Source organism: Acinonyx jubatus, chromosome B1, assembly GCF_027475565.1.
Source record: "Acinonyx jubatus isolate Ajub_Pintada_27869175 chromosome B1, VMU_Ajub_asm_v1.0, whole genome shotgun sequence".
NCBI lineage: Eukaryota > Metazoa > Chordata > Mammalia > Carnivora > Felidae > Acinonyx > Acinonyx jubatus.
Genome location: NC_069382.1, coordinates 77,861,524 through 77,888,095, shown reverse-complemented (window position 1 = coordinate 77,888,095; position 26,572 = coordinate 77,861,524). Strand labels below are relative to the sequence as shown.

The window sequence follows — 26,572 nt, the reverse complement described above, 5'->3', positions numbered from 1 at the left end:
AGGTTCACCTACAACTCCCACCTGTGGGCCAACAGCCTCCTGGTGTGGGAGCACAAAAGTGCAGCTCTTGTGTCTCAGGTAGGACAAACACCAAGCACCCCAGGAGACAGGGCTGCGACTTCACCTGAAAGCTCACCTTTCTTAGGGTCTTCCCTTTTCCCAACTTGCTGCTTCTACTCTCTTACTGTTTTCTGCTTCTGGGGCTGTGCCTTAAGAAACCACTTACACCCAAATCCTTGCCTCAAGGACTATTTCTGGAAGAGTCTGCTCAAAGCTAGCACATGTTTTTATTTCACTGCTGAATGTAATTGGCAAATTTTGACATTGAAAATATTAGATTCTTCAGCATACTGCATCAGGGCTCCTATTTGAAGCTACTCTTAATTTCTCTCTCCAGGGCCTCTTAGGATGTATGGACCTCTACTAATTGGCCATCCAAACTTCCCCACTCTCTACTTCGGTCCCATTGGCTATGAAAGAGCATGGCTTTTCTGTTGGGTGCTAACACCCAACACTCTAGGAGCTCCATTTCAAGCTCTAAGTTTTTCTGAGTATCTAACGGGATACTACTACACTTGCCCTTAGGAGAATATGCCTCTCCCAAGTGTCTGACAGATGAAGGTGTCAGTCATTTATGAAGCTGGAAATCAATAAGAGAGGTAACAAGATTAGTCAGCTGGAGACTGGGAAGTGCAGGGAGCAAGCAGAGACCACTTTTTCTGGGCTTGACAATGAGAGTACCAGAGAACTAGGATGGCAGCTTGAGAAAACAGCAGGGTCAAAGGAAAGGCTTCTGTTTCTTTAAGAGAAAAGCAACCTCAGCATTAAGATGGAAGAATTGAGGCCAGTGAAAGAAGAGATCATGGATGTGTGAGAAAAAAAAAAAGAAGATAATTGATGGATCAAGCTCCCAGAGATGATCTGAGGAGTCAGATATGGCAGGCTTTAAAAGGAAAGATTTGAAACTAAAAACCTTTGGATGTCAACTATATGCAAGTGAAAGAAAAAGGAAGAGAGGGAGGGAGAGAGAAAAGGAAAGGAAAGGAAAGGAAAGGAAAGGAAAGGAAAGGAAAGGAAAGGAAAGGAAAGGAAAGGAAGGATGGAAGGGAGGTTGATTCTTCCTCACTGACTAATCAATAGCATCTATTTCTTCAGGCATGTGATTTCCTATATCTTATTTAATTTATCTAGTCCTTTGTTACCACAAACAAGATTACACTGTATATCTTCCTACTCATGAATGTCCTTTGTATATGTTTTAGGCTTACAGACAAGAACAGAGCCTGTTTCTTATAGGTAGAAGAGTATCATTTTTAAATCATACCTTACGGGAACATCCTGGAAAGATACCAAGTGCACCTGTATGAATGAATGCTACACCTTAGTCAGCTCCTAGCTAGAGGGACTCAGAGAAGACTGACCTATAGCTAGACTCAGAATGGCCTCACCCACACTCCAGGCTATCTATAGGTGCCAGTGAAAACCATACCTGTACAATCTTTTCTATAATGAACATGTGATCCTTGCTCTGTAATCAGAGTATGTAAATAAATAGAGAAAAATTATCTTTGATTTTGATAATAGTGTTAAACTTTCTTCAGTTTAACAGCCAATGGGTTCTCCCCGAGAAACAGAACAAATAGAACTTACATATATAGTAATATATAAGAGATTTATTACAAGAATTGCCTCATGTGATTATAGAAGCCAAAAAGTCACACAATCTTCTGTCTGCAAACTGGAGAACCAAGAAAACTAATAATGGCATCATCCTATCATCCAGTTCAAGTCCAAAGACCCTAGAATCAGAGGGCCAATTGCATAAGTCCTGGTCTGAGTCTAAAGACCTGAGAACCAGAAGCTCCAATGGTCAAGAGCAGAAGACAAAGGTCTTAGCTCAAGCAGAGGACAAATTCACCCTTCCTCCACTTTTTTGTTCTTTCTAAGCCCTCGATGGATTGGGTGAGGCTCACCTGCATTGGTGAGAGCAATCTTCTTTACTCAATCAAATGCTAATGTCTTCCAGAGACACTCTCATAGACATACCCAGAAATACATTTTATCAGCTATCTAAGCACCCGTTAGGCCAGAAAAGTGAAAATAAAATTGAAAAGTGAAAATAAAATTGACACATAAAATCAGTCATCAGTTATACAATAAATGCACAAGGAAAAACCAAAATCATTTCATTACATGTTTATGTTTCCTTATAGAAACGATCAGAGAAAATAAATTTCCAATAAGCGGGAGATGTATACTATGTACATAACTGTGCCTTAAAGCCTTCATTTTATAAACATCTCCCAATCACATAGCTGTTCCACATTAAAGAGTCTTTCTCACCATTCCAAATCTATCAGTCAGGGTAGCTGGTGGAGATTAAGCTCTGAAGCAGTCTAACGTGCCTACCTTGCCTTCCCCTGTGTGTCCATAGAGAATCTATAAAATGGTAGACTGTTTTCTAACTCCTCCCCCTTCACTGAGTGCTCCATTTCCAAACTACCCTGGGCCCAAAATTCATCAGGCAGAAGGGAGCCTGAGTTCATTACTTCCTCCACACTGACCCTCTTTCTCAGATTCTACGTCATCTACAGATATTCAGCAATTGTATTGCTAAACCAATTGCACAACCTCTTGGGCTTGGTTAGTAGATACAGTCATCCACTTTTGTCATCAGCCTGGCATCCAGAATCTCTTTCAGTGAAAATGGAGAAGGGTCATGGGAACTTAATTTTCTACTGAACCATGAATTGGTTTGGGGAAAATAACGGTATAACTTCTGACCATGCGTGAGATCACACAGCATTCCACCAGGTTGTCCCAGTACTCCAGGGACCACTGTGGTTACACTCAAGTACTCTCATCTAGGAATTATGCTGCATAATGTACAATTTTACAAGCTCTTGCCTCGGTAGATTACACAGTATGCAACAAATAAAAGGTTGTCATTCTGATTTCTGCCTAAATGTCGCCTCCTCAGACCTTTCCTCACCACAAAATGTAAATTACTCAGTCACTCTACCATATCATATATTATTTGGTTTTAATTCTCTGCATAACACATATCAAACTTAAGTGAGTCTTCAGTTTGGTAAGTTTGTCTATTGTATGCCACCTCTCACTAGATAAAGGACCTGGTCTGTCTTATTTTTTGTAATATCTACAATGCCTGAAATAATTCTGGATGACACATAGTTAGCCCTCAATATGTATATAGTAAATTAATTAAATCAAGGTGATACAATAGAAAAAAATGCCTAGGAAGTTACCTTGAGGCTACTTTTAATATAGGATGGTCAAAGAAAGTCTTTCTGGGAGATGAAACCTATATGACAATCAGATAAGAGTATGAGGTTTTGATTATTACAATGGCCTGAACGTTTTATTGTTGATATGAGACTGTTATTGTGAAAAAAAGAGCTTTATAACTATTGAAGAGCAACCCAAAAAAATATGGGATTGGCCCAACAAGAGAACAGGAATGGGACTGGTGGGACCGTATGGGACTCTATTTGCTATTGCATATCTCCAGAGTGGGTTTAAAAGAGATAATGAGAAAATTCATTTTCAGTGCTTCTCAGAACATTTTTCTTTTCCATAATCCAGAATTTCTTCCCCTAAAGCTCCTTACACAATTAAGGCTTAATCACCCAAAGGGAAGGGATGGCAGAAAACACCTAAAATAAAAGTCCCCAGTGAAAACATGATGAGAGAAGATTCTACCAGATCAGGAAAAATATATGCTCTTCTACTGAGCAGAAGGAAAGCTTAAGAAGGAACACTATGAACATCCCACCTGGGTTCTCTTGGATTTCAGTGCTCCCACCCCATATCCCTAAGATTTAGCCAGTTGAAGGTTGATTGCAGAGACAGAAATCAGGCAGAGAAGAGAGACAAGCCTAAAACTGGTAAATTGTGCCCTTTTTAGAAAAAGGCTTGTACACTACTGTTTCTATTTGGAAAACATAAACAGACTGTCTCACGGAGCACCTGTTGACCTAAACCAACATGTCTTCAGCTACTGAGAAATAAGCATGAACTATTAGACATGGAAAATTTTATTAGCTATCCTCAAGTCTCCCATACTTTCCCATGCAATGTGGAAAAGATATAGACATTCCTACTTGCTCCCAGAGAAAGCCATGGAAACCAGCCAAGAGTCAAGAGCCAGAGAGCCTACCTTTGGGTTACTATATAGAAAGGTGAGATGACACTAAAGGCCATAGGCTAGACAGGGTAGGCCAGAGAGACAATAGAGGACAAAACTGGACATTTCAGCAGTGGATGCAGTGAAGACAGAAGTCACTCACTGCAGAGGTAAATATGTATCTCAACTGGTGATCAACAGAAAAACAGAATGATATCACCAGGGCAAGGAACCTTTGTCCATAAAGGATAAGTAAGCTCCTTCTTGCACCCAGACACCATCTTGGGCATATGAAGAAGGAAGGGAGACTCTGCAGAAGAGAAACAACTCTGGTGATGCTTATGAATTTTAAATTGCTTGAATATGGGTATATATAAACCCATAAAAACCAAATTATAATCTAGAATAGGTGAAATTACCTTCTAATAATAAGCTTTAAATGATTAATTTCTACAATCACCAGGAATTTAAGTAGCTCCAAAGTAACATAAGATCAATTATAGAAATACATACTTTAGATTGTTTCAATTTTGACCCTACTGTGTTATATATAGCTTAAGTGTCCACTTCTAATGTTACAGTTTGAGATGCTCGAGCATGTTCTATTCAACTCACAAACCTCCACACTAGGTATCCAAGGATTCCTTTGGTCTTATAGTTGCCCTGGCGGCAAACGTAGGGTACAAGTAAGAGTGCAGCTTCCTCTATTTGCTATAGAGTCAAGAAAAGGAGACTTAGCTGGGTATTGTTTTCATACCCACAGTGGCTGTATGACTTACTGCCAGGACACTTGAGGCCAGTAATATGAGATTCCCAGTAAAGACTAGGACATCAATAGTGTGACTTTGAACTTCTCTGGAAGTGACCCTTCTCTCCCAGCATTTGTGTTGACCTCTACACTTCCAGACACACTACTTCTCACATCCTCAGCCTCTCCCAATTAAACCTATGTCTCTCCTCTCCTCACTACAAAAAAAATTCTTTTTTCTCTTTTTTTCCAACACAGTAGTTGTTAAGAGCTAATAGGTAGAACCAAGATTATCCACTAAATTTGGACCCCATAGTATCGGTTCCTTCTCCTCAGGAGCAGAAAGACCTTTCTTCAGATCTCCCACTCATGGAAGGGAAGAGAGAGCTTTATTTTCCATGCAGCAAAACGTTGCCCAAACATTCACTACTACTTTCCTCTTGTTCCCACGAAGTCAAATGACTTCTAAAAATGCCAAAAGAAAAGACAAACCCAACATGAGTTTTGAGGACAGAAGAGATCAATTCAAATGAAAAAAAAAAAGGTAGTTAACCAAAAAAACCACAGAAAATATAGGATCCAGTAAAACAGAGGTTCCAACACAGGAGAGAGGCAAAAAATTTCCCAGAATAATAGAGATCAGCAGCAGGCCTAGAGCAAGCAGTCCAAATCAAAGAAGGAGGAGAGAAAGCTTGAGAAAACAGCTTATCTGCAGGGGAATAATGAGATAGAACTAGTAGAGTGTCTAATAGTGTCCAAATTGTAACATTGTTCTAGTGGGAATCACTAGAATCATAGAAACGGGAAACTGTGCCTGTGTGCATGTGTGTGTAAAAGAGCAAGAGAAAGAGAAGGAGAGATTGAGAGAAGACCTCATTTACCCTGAAAATAAGCCAAAATATAATATGTAAAATTATTAAATCCACGGAAATGACGGTGTGAGCACACTGTTCAAAGAGGTGAAGTTAAATACCAGTAAAAACAATCTAAAATTTGAAAGCAGTAGCCTCTGGGGGACAGGTATCAAGAGAGGCAAAAGCAAGGGGCTTCCTTTTTTCATTATTAGCTATAGAGGATTAAAGATGGTCACAAATTCTTTGACGGCACTCCCATGGAAGGGTCTATTTCCCCTTTCCATGAATGAATTTGGGTTGGCCTATAACTGCTCACCAATAATATACCAGTGGACTTGACACTCTGTCATTTCCAGTCCTAGTTTTTTAGAGGATTAGAAGCTTCCACTGTGGTCTCATGAATCCCTGAATCAACATGTAAGAAGACCAACTACCTCCCTTGAAAGACCACATGGAGAGGCCTTTAGACTGAATTAAGAGAGAAGTAACCAGCTGATCCCAACCTTTTAGCCACCCCACCAAAACAGCAGATATGTGAATGAAGCTGTCTTGGAACCACCAGACCAGACCAGACACCAGCCAAACACACCCAGTTAATGCTACACGGCACAGAAAAATTAGCCAGCCAAGCCCTGCTTGAATTCCATATCTACAAAATCTTGAGATATAATAAAATTATTATTGGTTTGATCCATTATATATTGAAGTAGTTTGTTATACAGCAATAGATAATTGGAAACTAAGTCTTTTAGTCCTCAAGAGTAGTAAGTCTTCAGTACTAATTTTTTAGCATGTATATGTATAATTTTCATAAAAATAAAAAGTAAATTAAAATAGTTTGATCTGAGTAAGGTCAATGGATTATATTGAGGTCAATTTCATGATTGCAAAATTGTACTATAGTTATACAAAATGTTACCCTCGGGCAAAACTGGGTGAAGGGCATAAGGGAGGGGTCTCTCTATATTATTTCTTACAACTGTGTGAGACTCCACAATTATCTAAAAATGAAAACTTAAAAAAATAATTTGAACAGCTGAATGTCTGTATCTTGTCATATTTATATATGTTTAACAAAAAATAGTGGCATACTTTATATATTATCCTACATTTTTCTGTTTAATATATTTTATACCTATATCCATGTCAGCACTTATAGGTCTATCTTATTAATTTTAATGACTACATTATAGCCCTCTGTATGAATTTGCTCCCATTTACTTAATTAGCACCTTACTGATGGATATTTATGTTTTTTTCCTTTCTGGAGACTATGTACTCTATTAAATCAGAAGAATTCTAAATTCCCTTTGAGTGATAAAAAAAACTGGGCAATATGGCAATATCCCTCTAGTATAAACTGAAAGAACTTATTTCTATCATTCTTATGATAATTCCTTTCCTGTCTTCACATCTTCCATAAGCAATTCTAAGCCTGCTTCTAAATCCAGGAAGTGTCCACATATCTATACATAGCTAACTCAGCTTCTGGGTAGCAGATTGCAATGCAAACTGCTAGATGTCAGGGAAAAAAAAAAAACAAAAAACATATAACTAAAACTCAAAACTCCAGCCTTAAGTCACCCTGTCTGAAGGGGTGTCAAAAAAATGAAACCAGTAAAGAACACTGATATATAAGAGAAAGAACTGCTCTTCAAAACCAAGCCTCAAACCACAATGCTTCCAAAACCCAATATCTCAAAATAACTATTTACTCTGACTAGCATGTTTTATATTAATGATAACATTAAGATCAAAAGAAAAAGTAAAAAGGATGTTCCAGGTAGATATACTGAATTGCTAGCCAAAAATAAGTTATTCTACCATCTAAAAACTCTCTGTGTTTTTAAGAAGGTGGATCTGGAGTGCATTCTTCACTCATTTACTAATTCATTCAGACACAACATCTAAGTGTCTGGTAGTGTGTCAGAAACAGACAAAGGCAGCTATTGGTCCCTGGAAGAGCACATACTCCAGTGCAGGGACAGAGAACCACATAGATAAGTATAAACACTGTGACAGAGGGTAATAAAAATAAGCACGTGGTAGCACAGGGCTACACAGGAGGACATGCAAGCCTTTATGAAGGAAAATTTTTAAATTGTAAGGTAGGGATAGGGATGTCTGTGGGAGAGAGAGCTCATTCCACGTGGAAAGGAGCATGGACAAAGTCCTAGAAGCAAGCATAAGGTTGAGTGTAGCTTGCAAGTGGGATGGTACAGGGGGTCAGGTGGCTGTACACGCAGTTACATCCTGCCCAAGTATACAATGGAGCATGGAGTTCCATGAGAGATGGCCTGGGTCCAGATCATATAGGGCTGTGTGCCTTTCTGAAGACATTCAAGTTTATCCCTCAAGTAAGGGGGATCTAATGAAGGAGAGCCTTGCTTGGGGTCAACATATGTCCCACTTTGACCAAGACTGTTGCAGTTTATGCTCGTCCCAGTGTAATTATTAGTAGTGCTCACTTTCACATTCAAATGTCCTGGTTAAGATTATAACCCTACTTATTGCCATAGTTATGATAGACCTACTTCCAGTGGTACTCAGATCATTGAAAATCTAAGTGAGAAATAGCAGACAATAGAAGGAAAGGAAGAAGAAAAACAAAATCTATTTCCCACCGTGCAGAAAGTCTGATCAATGCTAAATTAAATAGTGGAGAAAGAGTAAGTGCAAAATTTTCATCAAATACATGCAGGAGCAATTTTTATTGTTTTTTGTTTTTTGTTTTTTGGGTTTTTTTTTTTTGCTTTGGGAAACCCAAAAACAAGCGTTCTACAACCTTTATTTTTCTTTCTTATACTTCTTTTTGAGGATTTTCTTTCCTCTGGATATGATACTTGTTGATTTATAAAAGGCATGCATGAACATGATAATAATTATAAAAGTATAAAAGGAAAAATTAAATTCTATCTTTCCAGGATGCCCAGGCGACTCAGTTGGTTGAGCGTCCAACTCTTGATTTTGGCTCAGGTCATGATCCCCAGGTAGTGGGATCCAGCCCTATGCTCAAGGCAGAACCTGTTTAACATTCTCTCTCTCCTTCTGCCCCCTCCCCCACTCATGTTCTCTCCTCTCTTAAAAAAAAAAAATCTATCTTCTCTCCCCAACCTAGGCCTACTACCCAAATGACACCATATGAACTCATCAGTTTACTAAATAGGATAAACTTAATTGGGCAAAATAAGAGAATAGCTTTTTTCTTCTTCTATTGCCTTCAAACATGTTTGGTCTGCCCCTCTCAGTGTTAGCAAATTACTAAAATAGCCAACAACCGGCCTACAAGCACACCTTTCATATGCAAACCAATCAATCCATAGCACATACCCCAACCACCTCCTTTATCCAACTTAAGGCCATTAGCCCCCTGCCCTACTCATCGCAGGGCCAGGTACCAAACAACTAGGGACAACCCCTACCCCAGAGCTCTTCAAAATTATTCAGACTAGGAGTGATAGCAGCAATATGGCCAAATAAGACATGCCCATTAATATCTCCCTCACCTCAACAATTTGGCATCTATACACAGTATCTTTGGCTCCCAAAAGTGTCTTGGTGGGATTCAACACCATACGCCAAGGGACCAGGGAGGAGTCTTGCTGCATCCCACACCCACCCTTATGCTATGAGTAACAGGCATACAGACCTTGGTTCCAGCTGTGGACCCTGAAGTGGACCATGAACCAGCTCCAGCCTCTCTTGGTGGTGGTCTGGGAGGCTCTGGAGAACACTGTCTTAGACAATCACTCACAGTTGAGAGATCTTCGTGGATCCCAGGTTTACAGCAGAGATGTTCCAGTTTGGAGCACTGGAGAAAAAAAATATCAAAGTTTGGATGCACTGGAGAACATAAGAGGAATAGTTTGACTTAATCAGCACTAGTCCTCCCCCAAGGCAGCACAGGTTGGGCCAAGAGAATGATATTTCTGCATGGGGTGGGATAGTAAAATGAGAATGTGTGGGTAAATAGCTGGCTTTCCCAGCTATGCAGGATGCTGCCAATGAGGCCCATTTCTCTTTCTCATTAACCCAAGTTAAATTATGAGCTACATGACTCAGGGGTAGGGAGTGACTAGGAAAGAGGTAGATGGGACTCTTGAGGGCATTAAAGAGAAGCAGATCCTACTACCCATGTCACAGATTATATCAAGAAGCTCACCCACACACCCCAGGGACCCCTTGCCCTCAGATCTTCCCAAATGGCATCCTCAGCGCTCCATGTACCTTACACACACATGTGCACACACATGTGCACACACACACACACACACACACACACACACACACACACACACCACCTGTGGTCAGCTCCCCATGTGTGCTCACAATAGTAATGAGAGTAAGTTTGGGCAGACTCAGATAAAATTAGAAATGAAAGAGGAGACATTACAATTGATACCACAGAAATAGGGGGAATCTTAACAGACTACTATAAACAATTATATACCAACATGTTGGATAATCTACAAAAAAAATGGATAACTTCCTAGAAACATACAACCTACCAAGACTGAATCATAAAGAACTAGAAAATATGAACAGACCAATACCAGGTAAGGAGATTGTACCAATAATCAAAAACTCCCCAGCAAAGAAAAACTTAAGACCAGATGGTTTCACTGGTGATATTCTACCAAACATTTAAAGAATTTACACCAGTCCTTCTCAAACTCTTACAAAAAAAATTCAAGGGCAGGAAACATTCCCAAACTCATTTTATGAAGCCAGGAATACCAAAGTCAGATAGGGACAGTACAAGAAAAGAAAACTACAAACCAATATTCCTGATGAATATAGATGCAAAAATTCTCAAGAAAATATTAGCAAACCAAATTCAACATCACATTAAAAGGATCATACAGCATAATCAAGTGGGATGTATTCCTGGGATGCAAGGATGGTTCAAAATATGCAAATCAGTAAATGTTGGTACACCACATGAATAGAATGAGAGAGAAAACTCATGATCATCTCAATGGATATGGAAAAAGCATTTTCCAAAATTCAACATCCATTTATGATGAAAACTCTTGACAAATTGGGTATAGAGAAAAATTACCTCAATATAATAAAGGCCATATATGACAAGCCCTCAACTACTGTCATACACAGCAGTGAAAGGTTGAAAGCTTTTCCCCTAAGATCAAGAACAAGACAAGTGTGTCCACTCTCATGACTACTAATCAATATGGTACTGGAAGTCCTAGCCAGAGCATTTAGGCAAGAAAAAGAAATAAAAGGAAGAGGTAAAATTATATCTGTTTGAAGATTATATGATCTTATATATAGAAAATCCTGAAGACTCCACCAAAAAATGTTAGAGCTAATAAACAAATTCAGTAAAGTTGTAGGATACAAAATCAACATATAGAAATTAGTTGTGTGTCTATACACTTACAATTAAATATCTGAAAAAGAAATAAAGAAAACAATCCCATTCATAATAGCATCAAAAACAATAAAATACTTAGGAATAAACTTAACCAAGCAGGTGAAAGATCTGTACACTGAAAACTATAAGACTGATGAAGAAATTAATGAAGACACAAATAAATGGAAAAATATATTATATTCATGGATCAGAAGAACTAATATTATTAAAATGTCCATATTCCCCAAAGCCATCTTTAGATTCAATACAATCCCTATCAAAATTTCAATGATATTTTTGATAGAAATAGAACAAAGTATTTTAAAATTTGTGTGGCACCACAGAAGACCCCAAATAACTAAAACAATCCTAAGAAAGAGGAACAAAGCTGGAAGCATCCTCTTTTCTCATTTCAAAGTACATCACAAAGCTATAATAATTAAAACAGTATGGTACTAGTATAAAAATTAACATATAAACCAGTTAAATGGAATAGATCCTCACATATACGGTCAACTATTATTTGGCAAGAAAGCCAAGAATACTCAATGGCAAAAGGATATTCTCTTTAATAAATGATGTTGGGAAAACTGGTTAATCACATGCAAAAGAATGAAATTGAACCTCTATCTTACATCAGTCACAAAAATTAACTTGAAATGGGTTAAAGACTTAAACATAACACCTGAAACCATAAAGCTCCTAGAAAAGAAATTGGGAAAAATTTCCTTGACACTGGTCTTGGCAAAGACTTTTCGGATATGACTGCAAAAGTACAAGCAACAAAAGCAAAAATAGAGAAGTGGGACTACATCAAACTAAAAAGCTTATCACAGCAAAAGAAATGATCAACAAAATGAAAAGGCAACCTATGGAATGGTAAAAAAAAATATTTGTAAGCCATATATCTGTTAAGGGGTTATTATCCAAAGTATATAAGGAACTCATACAACTCAATAGCCAAAAAGCAAACACTCCTATAAAAATGGGCAGAGGACCTGAATAGACACTTTTCCAAAGAAGACACACAAATGGCCAACATATACATGAAAAGATGCTTAACATCACTAATCATCAGAGATATACGATATCCACAATGAGATACCACCTCACACTCATACCTGTTAGAATGGCTAGTATAAAAAAAAAAAAAGCAAGAGATTAAGGATGTGGAGAAAAGGGAACCCTTGTGCATTGTTGGTGGGAATGTAAACTGGTACAGCCACTATGGAAACCAGTATGGAGGTTCCTCAAAATAGTAAAAATAGAAATACCACATGATCCAGCAATCCCATTTCTGGGTATATACCCAAGGGAAATGAAATCAGGATCTTGAGGAGATATCTGCACTTCCACGTTCATTGAAGCATTATTCACAGTAGCCAAAATATGGAAACAACCTAAGTGTCTATAAACAGATCAATGGATTAAGATGTGGTATATGTACACAATGGATTAATACCTAGCCATGAGGAAGAAGGAAATTCTGTCATTCGTGACAACGATGAACCTTGAGGACATTGTGCTAAGTGAAGTAACTCAAAACAGAGAAAGATAAATATTATATGATATAACTCACATGTACAATCTAAAAACATCAAAATTACAGAAATAGAGAGCAGAATGGTGGTTACGAGGTGCTGAGGGTTGGGGGAAGGGGATGATGTCAGTCAAAGCATACAAACTTCCAGTTATAAGATGAATAAGTTCTGGGGATCTAGTGTTTAGCATGGTAACTGTAGTTAACAATATTGTATTTTATACTTGCAATTTGCTAAGAGAGTAGATGCTCCTACCACAAATAAAAAATGTAATTATGTGAGGTTTTTGAAGTTTTAAATTACCCTATTGTGGTAATCATTTCAAAATATGTAAGTGTACCAAATCATCACATTACACCTTAAACTCACACAATGTTATGTCAAACATATCTTAATAAAGCTGAAAAATAGGGGCACCTGGGTGGCTCAGTGAGTTAAGCATACAACTCTTGTTTTTGGCTCAGGTCACGATCTTGCAGTTTGCAAGATCTGCATTGGGCTTTCCTCTGACAGCACGGAGCCTGCTTGGGATTCTCTTCCTCTCTCTCTCTCTCTCTCTGTACCTCCCCTGCTCGCTCTCTCTCTCTCTCTCTCTCACTCTCCTGCTCTGCTTCTCTCTTGCATATGCACTCTCTCTCTCTCCGTCTCTCTCAAAAATAAATACATAAACATTGAAAAGAGGTTTGGGTGAGAGAGAGCCAAAGCATAAGAGACTCTTAAAAACTGAGAACAAACTGAGGGTTGATGTGGGGTGGGAGGGAGAGGAGGGTGGGTGATGGGTCTTGAGGAGGGCACCTTGTGGGATGAGCACTGGGTGTTGTATGGAAACCAATATGACAATATATTTCATATATTGAAAACAAATACATAAACATTGAAAAAATTTTTAAAAAGCTGAAAAATTTAAAAATTATTAAAGGTAGCCAATTCTAAACCTATCATTCCTCACCCTTCCCTTCCCACAGAAACCACAATGAATCTCAGGCCACATTTTACCCCTTCCCTCAGCCTGCTGATGGACACTGTGCTTCTCTGTGTGCCCTGCATGGTGTGGCAGGGTCCCTCTTCTTGGGGGTTGTAAGTACAACTAACTGTCTTTTCAATGTCAATCATCTCCTGCTCTGTTTGCCTTACTATATTTGAATAATAATGAAACCTACATTCTAAAATAATGCTGCATCAGATTTGTCCTCTTCATACTTTAACCAATATCCCAAACAGATCTCATAGCTATCCTGCCACTTTTATTAGAAGAGTCTTGTTTTTGGATTTTGAAATGTTACTCCAGTTTGAACCAAAATTTTCACCTCTTGTCCATTTTAAAACTTTTCCCCTTCCTCCAGGTCAGGCCTGGTCCAGCTCAGGGCAGCAGTGGAGAGAGGCAGAATGGTCTCACTCCTTCTCTTCCCTTCCTGCTGCTCGATCATCCAGGAGCAGGGGAAGGAATAGGAGGTATTAGAGAAAGGCACAAAGGAATTCTTGTCTAGACCATATTGGTGGCTCTTCTTTGGACAACATTAATTGCCCATATCCTCTGTTGTGGCAGGTGCTCATAGGGAGAATTAATAAACAAAAACCATACACAAAACTATAAATATCTCCAAACTATACTATTTCCTGACTTATTTCACCTTCCAGCTGACATCTTGTCACCATCCCTCCCCAACTCTGCTTTTGGCATTATACCCTGTAGCCTCTTTCTTCTGATGCCTCCCTACTCTGTCAAGCAGTTCCTCTCCATTATGAACTACTGCTTTCTAAGCCTCTATGCAACTGCCCTCCTGTAATTGCTTTACATTGAACTTCTGGCTTCTACCATTCCTGGATTCTGTATCTTCCTCTTAAGTTTTTGTTTTGTTTTGTTTTGGTTTTGTTTTTTTAACTGGTGAATATCCTTGGATAATTGTTTCAGATGGAAGAAAATGTCTTTCTTTTACAAGCACTGGAAATGTCTTTATTTTTCCTTCATACCGGAATGATAATTTGACTCGTAATAAATGTTAGGTAAAAATTCTTTTCCTTCAAAATGTTGACAGTATTGCTTGTATTCAGTACCCATCATTGTGGAAGAGACATCTACTAACAATTAAATGCTTATTCATTTGAGGTAACCTGTTCTTTTTTCATTCTCTCTGGTCACATTTGAGATGTTTCTCCTTTTCTTTAGAATTTTGAGGCTGCATGAAATATTTTAATCTGTTCATTCATTGAACAAATTTTTACTGAAACAAGTGATACAAGAGTGCAAGTGATAAAACTATGAACAAAACAGATTAAAATGTTGTTTTCTCATTTGTTTTTGTTTTGTTTGTTTTCATAGCTAGGGCCTCTGTGAGCCCTGCTGAGTCCATCCAAAAACTAGAGTCTTAAAATTTACAGAAATGGGTTAATTATTATTTTTTTAACTTTATTTAAGATAGAAGAGTTAAAGTAAAAGTTATCTCCTATTTTCCATTCTCTTCTTCTCTTTTTCTTTTCAGCTCTCAATTCTAATGATCTCATTTTATCTTTTAGGCTATCAACTTGATCTTTTTCCCCATCAATTTGGTAATTCAGCTAGTCTATACTTTTTTTTTAATTTTGCCATTCTTTTTTAAATTTCTGTGTATTCTTTCTTGAACTCTGCTGTCTCCTTTTATAGCAGCCTTGTTTTGTCTGATGGGTACAATATTTTCTTAAATATCTCTGTGGATAGTATTTAGAATTTTTAAAATTCTCTTCTGTTCTCTGGATTATGCTTACTCCATAATCAATTATTATTTCAACTTTGATCTTCCATTTCACATTTTTTTGCTCTCCTCTTATGTCTGATGAACTGTTACCTATTCACATTTATCAATAACGGATGATACAGGTTAACACCAGGAACTGAAACAGATTTTCTATTTGTGTAGGCCCACTTCTCCTGTGGTCTCTCCTTTGAAAACTGGCAGTAGAGAGGTGGACAGAGTTGTGTTTCCAGGCAACCAACATGGGTGATTAGCCAAGAACTCTTCCAAATACCAAATTATGACTGTTTAGTGTGTTTTACCCCTGAAAACTTTCTCCTCTACCTCTCCTCACTTTCCCTTCCTCTTCTTCTTCATTTTGTTTTGTTTTAGATGTCTAGAGTATTCTTAAATTCTATGCTACTTTTTTCTCAGTAATCTCTCTCCTGGAGCCTCATGCAAGCCTCTTGTGGGATGAAAGCAGTTATTAACTTGGGCCTAAGGGTAAAGCAACTGCTCCCACAGCTCAATTTAGGGCATGGAAAAATAGTACTAGCAAGTAGGACCCAGTTTATGATTTGTAGGCGTTGGTGCAAAATGAAAATGCAGGGTCCCTTGTTTAAAAATTACTAAGAATTTCCCGACAATGACAGACCATTAAACCAAGTGGAGGTCACTTCTAAGCATGGGGGCATTATGCCACTATACAGGTTACATGCCTATGAAGATGGCTCTGACTTGCCATTGGGCATTTCTCTAAGTTCTACCAATAAATACCCTTAAACTCCTTGCCATTACCATTGTTTTGTTTTTCTACTGTTCAGCTTTTTCCATCAATTCAACACCTTTTGCTTTCTATTGGTCAGGAATTTCCCAAATCTTCTGGTTTTCCTTTCTTTCCAGTGATTTTTTTAGTTTTATTCTCTTATAAAGCAGATTTTTTATTTTTTTTGGAACTTTGAGAAGAAGAGGAAGTAGATGTCCATTTAAAACAAAACCTGGTTAAAGCACCTGGGTAGCTCAGTCAGTTGAGCGTCCAACTTCAGCTCAGATCATGATCTTACAGTTCATGAGTCCAGGCCTCACATCGGGCTTTCTGTTCTCAGTGCAGAGTCCAGATCCTCTGTCCCCCTCTCTCTCCATCCCTCCCCTGCTTGCACCCTCTCCCTTAAAAATAAATAAACATTACAAAAAATAACTACAAGACACTTGTTGGGATGAGCACTGGGTGTTATACATAGGGGATGAATCACTGAAATCTACTCCTGAAAACATTATTGCATTATATGCTAAAATAATGGATGTAAATTAAAAATAATTAATTAATTTAGAAAATAAATACATAAATAAATAAATAAATACAAAAACCAAAACCTGGTTTCTTTTAGTGACAAATAACCATAAATATACGGGTGGTAAACTGATTTTAAAACCATCCAGTTCTCTATAATTTATTAACTTTAATAGTGCCAGAGCTTAAGTATTAACCAGTAGATCCAGAGCTCAAGTTTAGAAATACTAAAATAATACATTTATGGGGGCACTTTTGTACTTATCCTTTAAAAATTTCACATTATTGGGGCACCTGGGTGCCTCAGTCAGTTAAGCTTGGCTCAAGTCATGATCTTCGGCTTAAGTCATACTTTGGCTCAAGTCATGATCTCACGATTTGGGGGTTCGAGCCCCGCGGGCTCTGTGCTAATAGCTCAGAGCCTGGAACCTGCTTCAGATTCTGTGTCTCCCTCTCTCTCTCTGCCCCTCCCCTGCCTGCACTCTGTCTCTCTCTCTCTCTCTCTCTCTCTCAAATAAATAAACATTTTTTTAAAAAGCTTAAAAAATAAAAAAAATTCACATTATTTCCTATATGAATTCATTTAAAAAATAACCTTTGATATCAATTTAGTTGTCAGTTTTCAAAGTTGGTGGGAGTTTCCCATTATACAAAGGAACGTCACTTTACCAAAAAAGTCAACTATTTAAAGTCCAGTTTTTTTTCAGCCAAAAGATATGGTTTATATACAGAGAGATGAATGATGCTATAAATCTGATGGGTGGAGAGGAATTTTCTGATTTTAGCTTATTATTTTTTACGTACTATATGCCCATCTTTACAAACTCCACCCCCATCAAAAGACGGAAGGTTTCGCCGATACTTCATTACCTCGTAAAGCCCTTGAGTAAGAAGAAATTTTCACTTGCCTCTAAAACCTACTGCAATTTTATTGAAATGACTTATCAGAAAGTGTTCAGCATCCTAAGACCTCCTTTTACATGAACATAGCTTTTTCTGCGTATTTTCTTTTGTGTGTCTAAATATTTCTGCTATATACTCCATCAGTTAAGGAGAAGTGCACTTTACTAAAAGTCACTCATGTCCACCAGTTAATGACTTGTGAAACAAATTTGCTTGTTTTCTTGCAACTTACAGAAATGAAAATTGACGAGGAAAGTGAGACATAATAATATCATATTTTTTCTAGAAATAATACAAGTCGATACACTATTTTCAATGGACAGAACAAGAGCCTTAAAGGCAACCCAAACATTTTGATCCAACAAATCCAATTCCGGAAATCTACCCCAAAAATAATCTGAGAAGCAAGTCATATGCTAAAGATGTGAATTTCCAGGGTTTGTTTTTTTTTTCAATAATAGGAAAAAGTAGTATATCCTAAGAAATGTCCGAGTATGGCATCCGTCTAAAACAGAGCCTGGGACACAGATTCAGGCAGGTAGCTTATTTGAAAGGTGACTCTAGGAAACAGTAAAGGAGATGGAAGATTAAGAGAGAGAAGGGAAAAAAAGCAACAGATGGTCTATTTTGAGCTATAGATAACTGGAGTGTGGTACTGCTGGGGACCCTCTGAAGAACCTGATTTTGTGCATCTCAAAGTTGGAGGACACAGCCCTAAGCCCACAGGGTGTTGTCTCTTGCTCTAATTGTATCTGAGCCTTTAATAGGACATTCCAACATTTTATCAAGCTATTCACTTTCTATACTATATCACTTTCCAAGTGATATGGTATATTGTAGTACTCATGGATCTTGTGGTCATGAGCCCATCCATGGTCATACATCCTTTGCCCCCAAAACAGGTCACTTGGTCCAAGGTAAGGTTACAGAGGATCTATGTCAGTAAGTCAAGTATAGTAGGTCATGAGACACTCATAAGGGCAGAAGCACTGTGGGAAGGGAAAATAAACCCATATTCTGCTGTAAAACAAAACAAAACAAAAAAGCGTGGGCTAAACAAAATGAATGATGAGCCTGAGCCTGAACTAAAATAAAGGCCACATAGAGAAGCGCTGAAGCACTGAGGTGCCAAGCATATGAGTAAAGAAAGGCTTCTTGGACCTACAAAACCAGACCAGCCCATTGCTGAGCACAGCTAAATGAGTGACTAACCCCATGTGGAGCAAAACATCTAATCCCAGCCTAGCCCAAATTCCTGACCCAGAGGATGGTAAGAAATAATAAACCATTTTTGTTTTGAGCCACTAAGTTTTGGGATGACTTACCAGTTGCAAGAAGCCAGTAGCTTCTGTTTTCGTGCTCTTGGAATGCTACCTCTTAGAAGCCAGCTACCATGTAAAGAGTCTGACTACTCTGAGACCATTATGCTATGAAGAAGCCCAAGCTAATAAGTAGAGGGGCATTATGGAGGAGCTCCAAACTCCCTAGCTAATAGTCCTAGCTCAGTTAGAATCAAGTAACGCAAAAAAGCAAGCAGGCAAGCGAGCAAGAGAATAAAAAGAATCAAGTAATGCAGAAGAACTACCTATGCAATCCACAGAATCATGAAAATTTTTAAAACAAACAACACAAAAGAAGCATTGTTGTTTTAAACCCTTAAGTTTTTGTTATGGTCTGTTACATTGCAGTAGATCATTGAAACATATGGCTACTCCGTTCTTGGGCCTATTGCACAAGCATTGACAGAGGTTGGCTAACATCCCCCAGATGCATTTGTCCATTCTATTGTCAAGTGATTCCTCTGCCATGGATGCTTCCTAGCAGATACTGGAGAGCACAAAGATTTTTTGTGCCCACACTCATAGTTCTATCTGCCTCACTCTTTTCCCAGATCTTTTACTTCAGTCTTCCAATCTTGTTCTGTTCAGGCCCCTGACCAACAAGCCAAGACATTTGCCAATGCTCAGACCATTTCTGTCATACAAAAATAACAGAAGTGTACTGCTGAAAGATCTACCCACTGGGAGGATTTCATCTCATTACTGCCCTATAGGTTATACTCCAAGGAGGGACAATACTCCCAGAAGCCCATTTTCAGATATCACCAACATATTGAGCCAACCCATCCATGAACCAGGCTGAATGGTTTTCTCCTGTTTTTGGTTGGTCATAGAGAATTCCTCAAGAAGCTATGGGGTGAGCTGAGGGAAAGGTATGGGTGCAAGAGAAGTAGGTAACATGGAAGGCAGGGCTAGTTAGCATTGTAACTTTATGCCCTCTGATTAGTTCCCAGATGTACTATATTATCATATAATACTGCAGCTTTCTTTCCAACATTATGATTTGGGGGCTCCAACTCATGACAAAGTTCCTGATAGGCAGTTTCAATCACATAGTTATTTGATACCTCCATTGTCAGGCATTCAATTTCTGCTATAGTAGCATTCTAAAAAAAAATTTTTTTAATGTTTATTTCTGAAGGAGAGAGAGAGAAGAAGAGAGACAGAGCATGAGCAGGGGAGGGGCAGAGAGAGAGGGAGACAGAATCTGAGGCAGGCTCCAGGCTCTGAGCTGTCAGCACAGAGACCAATGTGGGGGTCCAACTACAAACCATGAGATCATGACCTCAGCCAAAGTCGGGCACTTAACTGACTGAGCCACCCAGGCACGCCTACTATAGTAGCATTCTAGAAGCTTATCCTTTCCTGTCCATCATTGGACTCCTCTGATGGGTAATCTTTGCCTTTGGCTCCTCATTGGCCTAGCAAAGACTTTCTCAGAGACTCTTAATTATTGCAATGTTACTATCACCAACAATAAGGCTTTGTTGTCATCTGGTTGTTAAGTGATTCGTTCCTAATAAACAATTCCAGCCTGAATGTCTACTTTCTAGAACCATCTTTGTACTCCCTGTCTTAGATACAGACTTGAGTGCAAGTCTACTTCGGAAATGATCTCAGGAAGCAGAGTAAAGGAATAGGAGAGAGAAAGCAAAGGAGGGAAAGTTAATTCAGGGTAAATTTTAAGTGGTGGGCAATTAGGGTTCAATCTCTTCGTGGATTCTTACAGGAATCATGTAAATGCACTTCAGGATTATTCTCCCAAAGAACAGGAAACTGGCATATTTATATGCCAGCTCCCACTCCTTTATTAGTTGAGGGTTGTTCCCAAGGATGTTAATTCTTCTTGCTCTTAATACTTCTATAGAACCTAAGAAATGTCTTAAAAGCACACATTTCTTCATACTCAATCCCCTGGCCTCTTATTCAGGGCTTTTCACTACCAGAACAAGTCTAATAAAGGGGTAGAGGTAAGTGTTCACTTCTAGCAGGCACTTCCAGAAAGGTACCAGAAAAGGCCTTTGTGACTAAACAGTGGACCTCCAACAGCTTGGGGATGCTGGAAATGACCTTCACTCAATGGAAATGAGACCTCAAATGCAAGATCCCTTGTGGAGGAAACTGACAGAGCCCATCCAAAGCTTGAACAACCTAGAAGAGATCATAATAGAGGGCTGGGGAGGGACTGCATGGAGGGAATGGTGGGGTATCATGGAGAGGAACAAGGAACTAAGAAGAAATTGTTAAAGGCTCTGTATTTCTTTCCTATGGCTGCTGTAACAAAACACCACAAACTGGGTGGCTTAAAACTACAAACATTTGGGGCGCCTGGGTAGCGCAGTCGGTTAAGCGTCCGACTTCAGGCAGGTCACGATCTCGCGCTCCGTGAGTTTGAGCCCCGCGTCAGGCTCTGGCCTGATGGCTCGGAGCCTGGAGCCTGTTTCTGATTCTGTGTCTCCCTCTCTCTCTGCCCCTCCCCCGTTCATGCTCTGTCTCTCTCTGTCCCAAAAATAAATAAAAAACGTTGAAAAAAAATTTTTTTTAAAAATTAAAAATAAATAAAATAAAATAAAATAAATAAATAAATAAATAAATAAATAAAACTACAAACATTTATCTAGATTCCACAAGTCCAAAATCAAGATGTTGGTAAGGTTGTTTCCTTCTGAAGTCTCTAAAGGAAAAATCGTCCCATGCCTTCCTCCTAGCTTCTGGTGGTTGCCGACAATACCTGGCATTCATTGGTTTGTAGATATATCACTTCATTCTCTGCCTCTGTCTTCATATGTTGTCTTCCCTTTGTGTGTCTATGTATCTGAGTCCAAATTTCCCTCTGCTTATAAGAACAACAGCTATTGGATTAAGGCCCAATCTAATCCAGCATGGTTTCATTTTTACTTGATTACAACTGCAAAAACATTATTTCCAAATAAGGTAATACTCTGAGGTTCCTGGTGGACATGGATTTGGGGGGGGGGGGGGGCAGGGAGGAACACTCTTCAAGACAGGGCAGTCTCCAAAGACAAATAACTAACCAAATAGCTCTGTTCTTTTGGCCACATGGATATGTGGCTTCAGGGGCCAAGAGAGTAGAAATTATTACACATTTATCATGTTTTGCATCATTGGACAACTGGACCATCAAAGTCTTCTCCTTTCATGTGCCAGAGCTAAAGTACAGTGGTAACCATGCCAAGAACATTCTCTAGTTCAGTGGCTTCTAAACCCCTTTATCCAAATAACCCTTTGTTCAAATGAAACAGGTGTTAACTAAGTGTGTTCAGATAAATATAACGGATTAAAGCTGTTCTGAAAGAAGTGGAGCTTACAGGACCAGGGTCTCCTGCTCCTGGATCAGATCATGAGGAAAGGAGCTTCACAGAATACTATTGGAAATCCACTTTTACATTTCTCTGTTTAGTTCAGGAAGCAAGTGATAAGTACTGCTAAAAGTAAAATAAGTACATAGGGGTTAAGAGAAGAGGTAAAGAGAAGAACAAGGTAGGGGCACATGGCTGACTCTGTTGGTTAAGCGTCCAACTTTGGTTCAGGTCATGATCTCTTGGTTCGTGGGTTTGACCCCCACATTGGGCTCTGGTGCTGACAGCTCAGAGCCTGGAGCCTGCTTCAGATTCTGAGTCTCCCCCTCTCTCTGCCCCTCCCCTGCTCTCTCTCTCTCTCTCTCAAAAATAAATAAACATTTAAAAAGAGAGAGAGAGGGAGAAGAACAAGGTAAATTTAAAAAGGGCTGGAGAAGAGAGAGTTATGGCCACCTGATGTATTTGGTTGCAAAAAGGAGAGGAAAAACACAAAAATAACAATCTATGGCCTCTTGGTAATACCAGAGGAGAGGGGGGAAAGGGTAAAGAGAAGAAGAAGAAAGGACGTCCTTCTATAATGATTTAGAGTGGTAGGTAGTATTTTATGGCCCTATGATGGACTAATGGATAAAGCTCTAGAGTTTCCTGGGTCAAGTTTGAGGCAATGAGCTACAAAGTGCAGGCAAGTTTATACTGAATGACTTTGAGATCTTCTGTTTCCCAAATAAGTGGATAAACAGAAGACTTTAGTCTCCAGACTCATTAATCTAATACCTTCTGTGAGCACTGAGCATACATACAAAGCCAAATAAAAGCATTCAATATAAATAAATCAATAATAATTTATATCTTTTGATCTCTCCAAAGAGAACTGTTTATATGTGGAGAAAAAATAAATAAATTGACATTTAAAGAAAGAGCCGTCCTTCCTCACAAACACATGGAACGTTTTTGTTTTTTGTTTTTTTTGAAGTGAGACACTAAGCCATTTTATGTGTCTTTAGAGTCTTCACCAAAGCGGGGAATTATCTGTCAATAAGCCAACGCATGTGAGTCAATGGATCAGTTAGCTTTTGCTAAAGCCATGCTCCCAAGAAAGCACTTTGTTGTGTCTTCTTAAATAGTGTAGTGGCTTAACCTATTAATTCTCATGTCTTAAAACTAACTGACTCTGATATAGGGGAAAGTGGTAGTTGGGGACAGTTCTGATATCAAAAGGTTGCTAAGCAGTATTACAATTTTGCAAAGAGACCTGAATAAATGATATTTTGTTCAATGAGCACTGTGCCACCAATTCCACCTCTTTGAATACTTCTCAGTGCGACACTCTTCTTGTAGAGGGGCTTGATCAGCTTGGGCTACTACTACGACAAAATACCACAGGCTGGGTGACTAAAACAACAGACAGCTATTTCTCACAGTTCTAGAGGCTGGGAGGTCTGAGATCAAGGTGCTCACAGACTCAGTGTCTGGGTGAGAGTTGCTTCCCAGCTTGCACATGGTCACATTTGCTGTATCCTCACCTGGCAGAGAGAGAGAGAGGAGGCTGTTTTGCTTTTCTTATAAAGACACTCATTTCATCATAGTGGCTCCACCCTCAAGGCCTCATCTAAACCTAAATACCTCCCACAGGCTTCATCTCCAAATACCATCACACGGGGGTTAGGGCTTCAACATATAAATTTGGGGTCACACAAACATTCAAACCATAGCAGGGGCTTTTCATCTTTTTGAGTCATGGACCTCTCTGGAAGTCTAGTGAATAATACTCTTAATGAATTCTTTCAAATGCATAGAATATGTTCCCCGGAAATGAGGTGTCTGGGCGGCTCAGTTGGGTAAGCATCTGACTCTTGGTCTTGGCTTAGGTCATGATCTCAGAGATGGAGCCCCGATTGAGGCCCTGTCAGGCTCCCTGTGGAACCTGCTTAGGATTCTCTCTCTCCCTCTCTCTCTGCCCCTCCCCCATCTCTTTCTCTCTCTCTCTCTCTAAAGAAAAAAAAATTTATATATATATATATATATATATATATATATATATATATATATATATTCCTGGGAAAAATAGAAAAGCTACAATACACATGCCTGTGTGTATGTATGCACCCACATATACCCATCATACATATGACAGTAAACAGTACTGGAGATAGAATTACAGTTTAGGTATCAACTCTGTATTCAAAAAAAAACAAAAAACAAAAAATAAATAATAAAATAAAATACATAGAATTATAAGAATACCCATTACATTAAAATACAGTTGTCACTCCATTCCCCCCCCCAAAAAATACAGTTATCAGAGTATTTTTGTGTGTGTGTGATAGGGCAATATATGTCTTTTGTACTAACACATTAAATAATAAAATCTCGTGGCAGGTCAAACAACTGTCATAATGTCAAAGGGGTGATAAGTATAGATGATATCTTGGGAGCTCTTTCAATAACTGTACTATGATGTGAAAATATCTGGGATTTTCTATTGGTGATAAGGCCATAGGTACAGCTAACACTACTATGAGGTGTTGCCTTTATTCATAATTGAAGGAAATGCTAATTATCAGTTGGAAGTGCAAAATAAAAATGCAATTTTTTTCCCATCCGCATACTCAGCCCCCAGATTGAAAACTCCTCTCTTTGATTTCAAAAGTTCTCCTTTCCTCAGCCCTCACAGGGCCTGGATGAAGAAACACACCTTCAGAAACCCCTCCTTTTACAGTCCTGCTGGCAGCTCTCTGAATGAGGATTATTCATTATCTCACCTCCACCACTTTGGCTAGGGCGCTGCGCATCAGAGGCTACCATTCCTGGGGTATGGGGAGGAAGGTTGTAGTTACCATTTCCCAGACGATGCCCTGAACCCAGGATGCAGTAAAAAGAGGGAGAGAAGAGAATGAACATTTACCGAGAACCTACTATGTGCCTGGTACTCTCGTAGGCACTTTATATTCATTATCTTAAGATGCCCTTAGGAAACAGAAAGAAAATGGGTTGGAGTGGATAAATGGGCTGTTGCCAGTTAGCAAATGACTGTCCTTAGTTTTGAATCCAAGTCTGTCTAATTCTAAAGTGCACAATCTTTTTTTAGTACGTCATGTATTGCTGACACTGGGTTGACCTCTTGACCATTCAAAATCAGATTCCTTATCTGGATATAATGATATTGTGGATCATTTGAGAATATGCATACAAGTGTCCTGTAAACTATAAAACACTTAGCACATGTTACTGCTGTTGTAATCATATGTCACTGTTGTTCTTACTATCATCAGAAATTTGGTATACAATAACTTCTGAAATCACTGAAAATCCTGGGCACCTAGACAATTCCCTTAAAAATGAGCCAAAGTAAGGAAAATTATGTCACCGTATATTCTGTCACAGAGCTATTCTGATTTTTCCTGGTAATTACTTTATTATTTAAGGAAATTGGGTCTTTCCTAGTAAGGAAAATAATTTGCAAACTACATCCCACTTACTTAATAAAATATTCAATTTCTAAGAACCTATGTAAAGCAAGAAAAAAGTAATAAAGTTCATAATCTATGATAAGAAAATCTCTTATTCAACGCTGAGGTAAGATAAGCTTTATTCAAGGGGTCAAAATTTCTCAATTCTGGGGCAGCAGCTCTGTGAAAATGGATGTGCAATATCTTCTCAAGTGCAAACTCGTTCTTGATTTTTTTCCACAAAGTTTTCATTGTGATGTGTATTCCCTTAAAATAAAATGGCTTGTTTTATAAGTTTTTAATATTATTTTCTCCTGTTTACAAAAATAACCTCTGCTTATTATAGAGGGGATAAAGAGAAGTGCAGATGAAAATTAAAATACCAGAGATAAGCAATGTCAACTTGCTGTGTAAACTTTTCAGCTGATTTTTAAACATTCCAATAAATTCAATACTTTTCTTTTGAACTCTGACTCCTTTTAGCAAGCAGACTCCCTTTTAGGGGATTTAGCAATAGTGACTTTCTATATAAGGGGCAAAACTAACTTCCCTGATAAAAGGAATATGTTCCAACGATCCAACCATACAGCAACAGTTCAAAAAATATAGAAGATCTGGGGCACCTGGGTGGTTCAGTCAGTTAAGGTCCAACTCTTGATTTTGGCTCAGGTCATGATCTCACTACTCATGGGTTAGGGCCCTGCATTGGGCTCTGCACAAACAGCACAGCGCGGAGCCTGCTTGGGATTCTCTCTCTCCTCTCTCTCTCTCTGCCCTTCTCTCTCTCTCTCTCTCTCAGAATGAATAAATAAATAAACTTTTAAAATGTATATATAGAACCATGGATTTCTAAAAAGACATTCTTTAAAAAAAAAACACTTAGAAAAGTTACCATCT

General features: G+C 38.7%; 1 long non-coding RNA gene across 1 annotated transcript in view; it reads right to left on the bottom strand.

Annotated features, from left to right (window-relative positions):
• Nucleotides 1-26,572, bottom strand: part of LOC128314445 (uncharacterized) — a 94,467-nt gene that overhangs the window by 23,517 nt on the left and 44,378 nt on the right. The window contains exon 3 of the long non-coding RNA XR_008296083.1: nt 9,399-9,560. This is a non-coding gene — a long non-coding RNA (uncharacterized LOC128314445). The remainder of the gene's footprint in view (nt 1-9,398; nt 9,561-26,572) is intronic.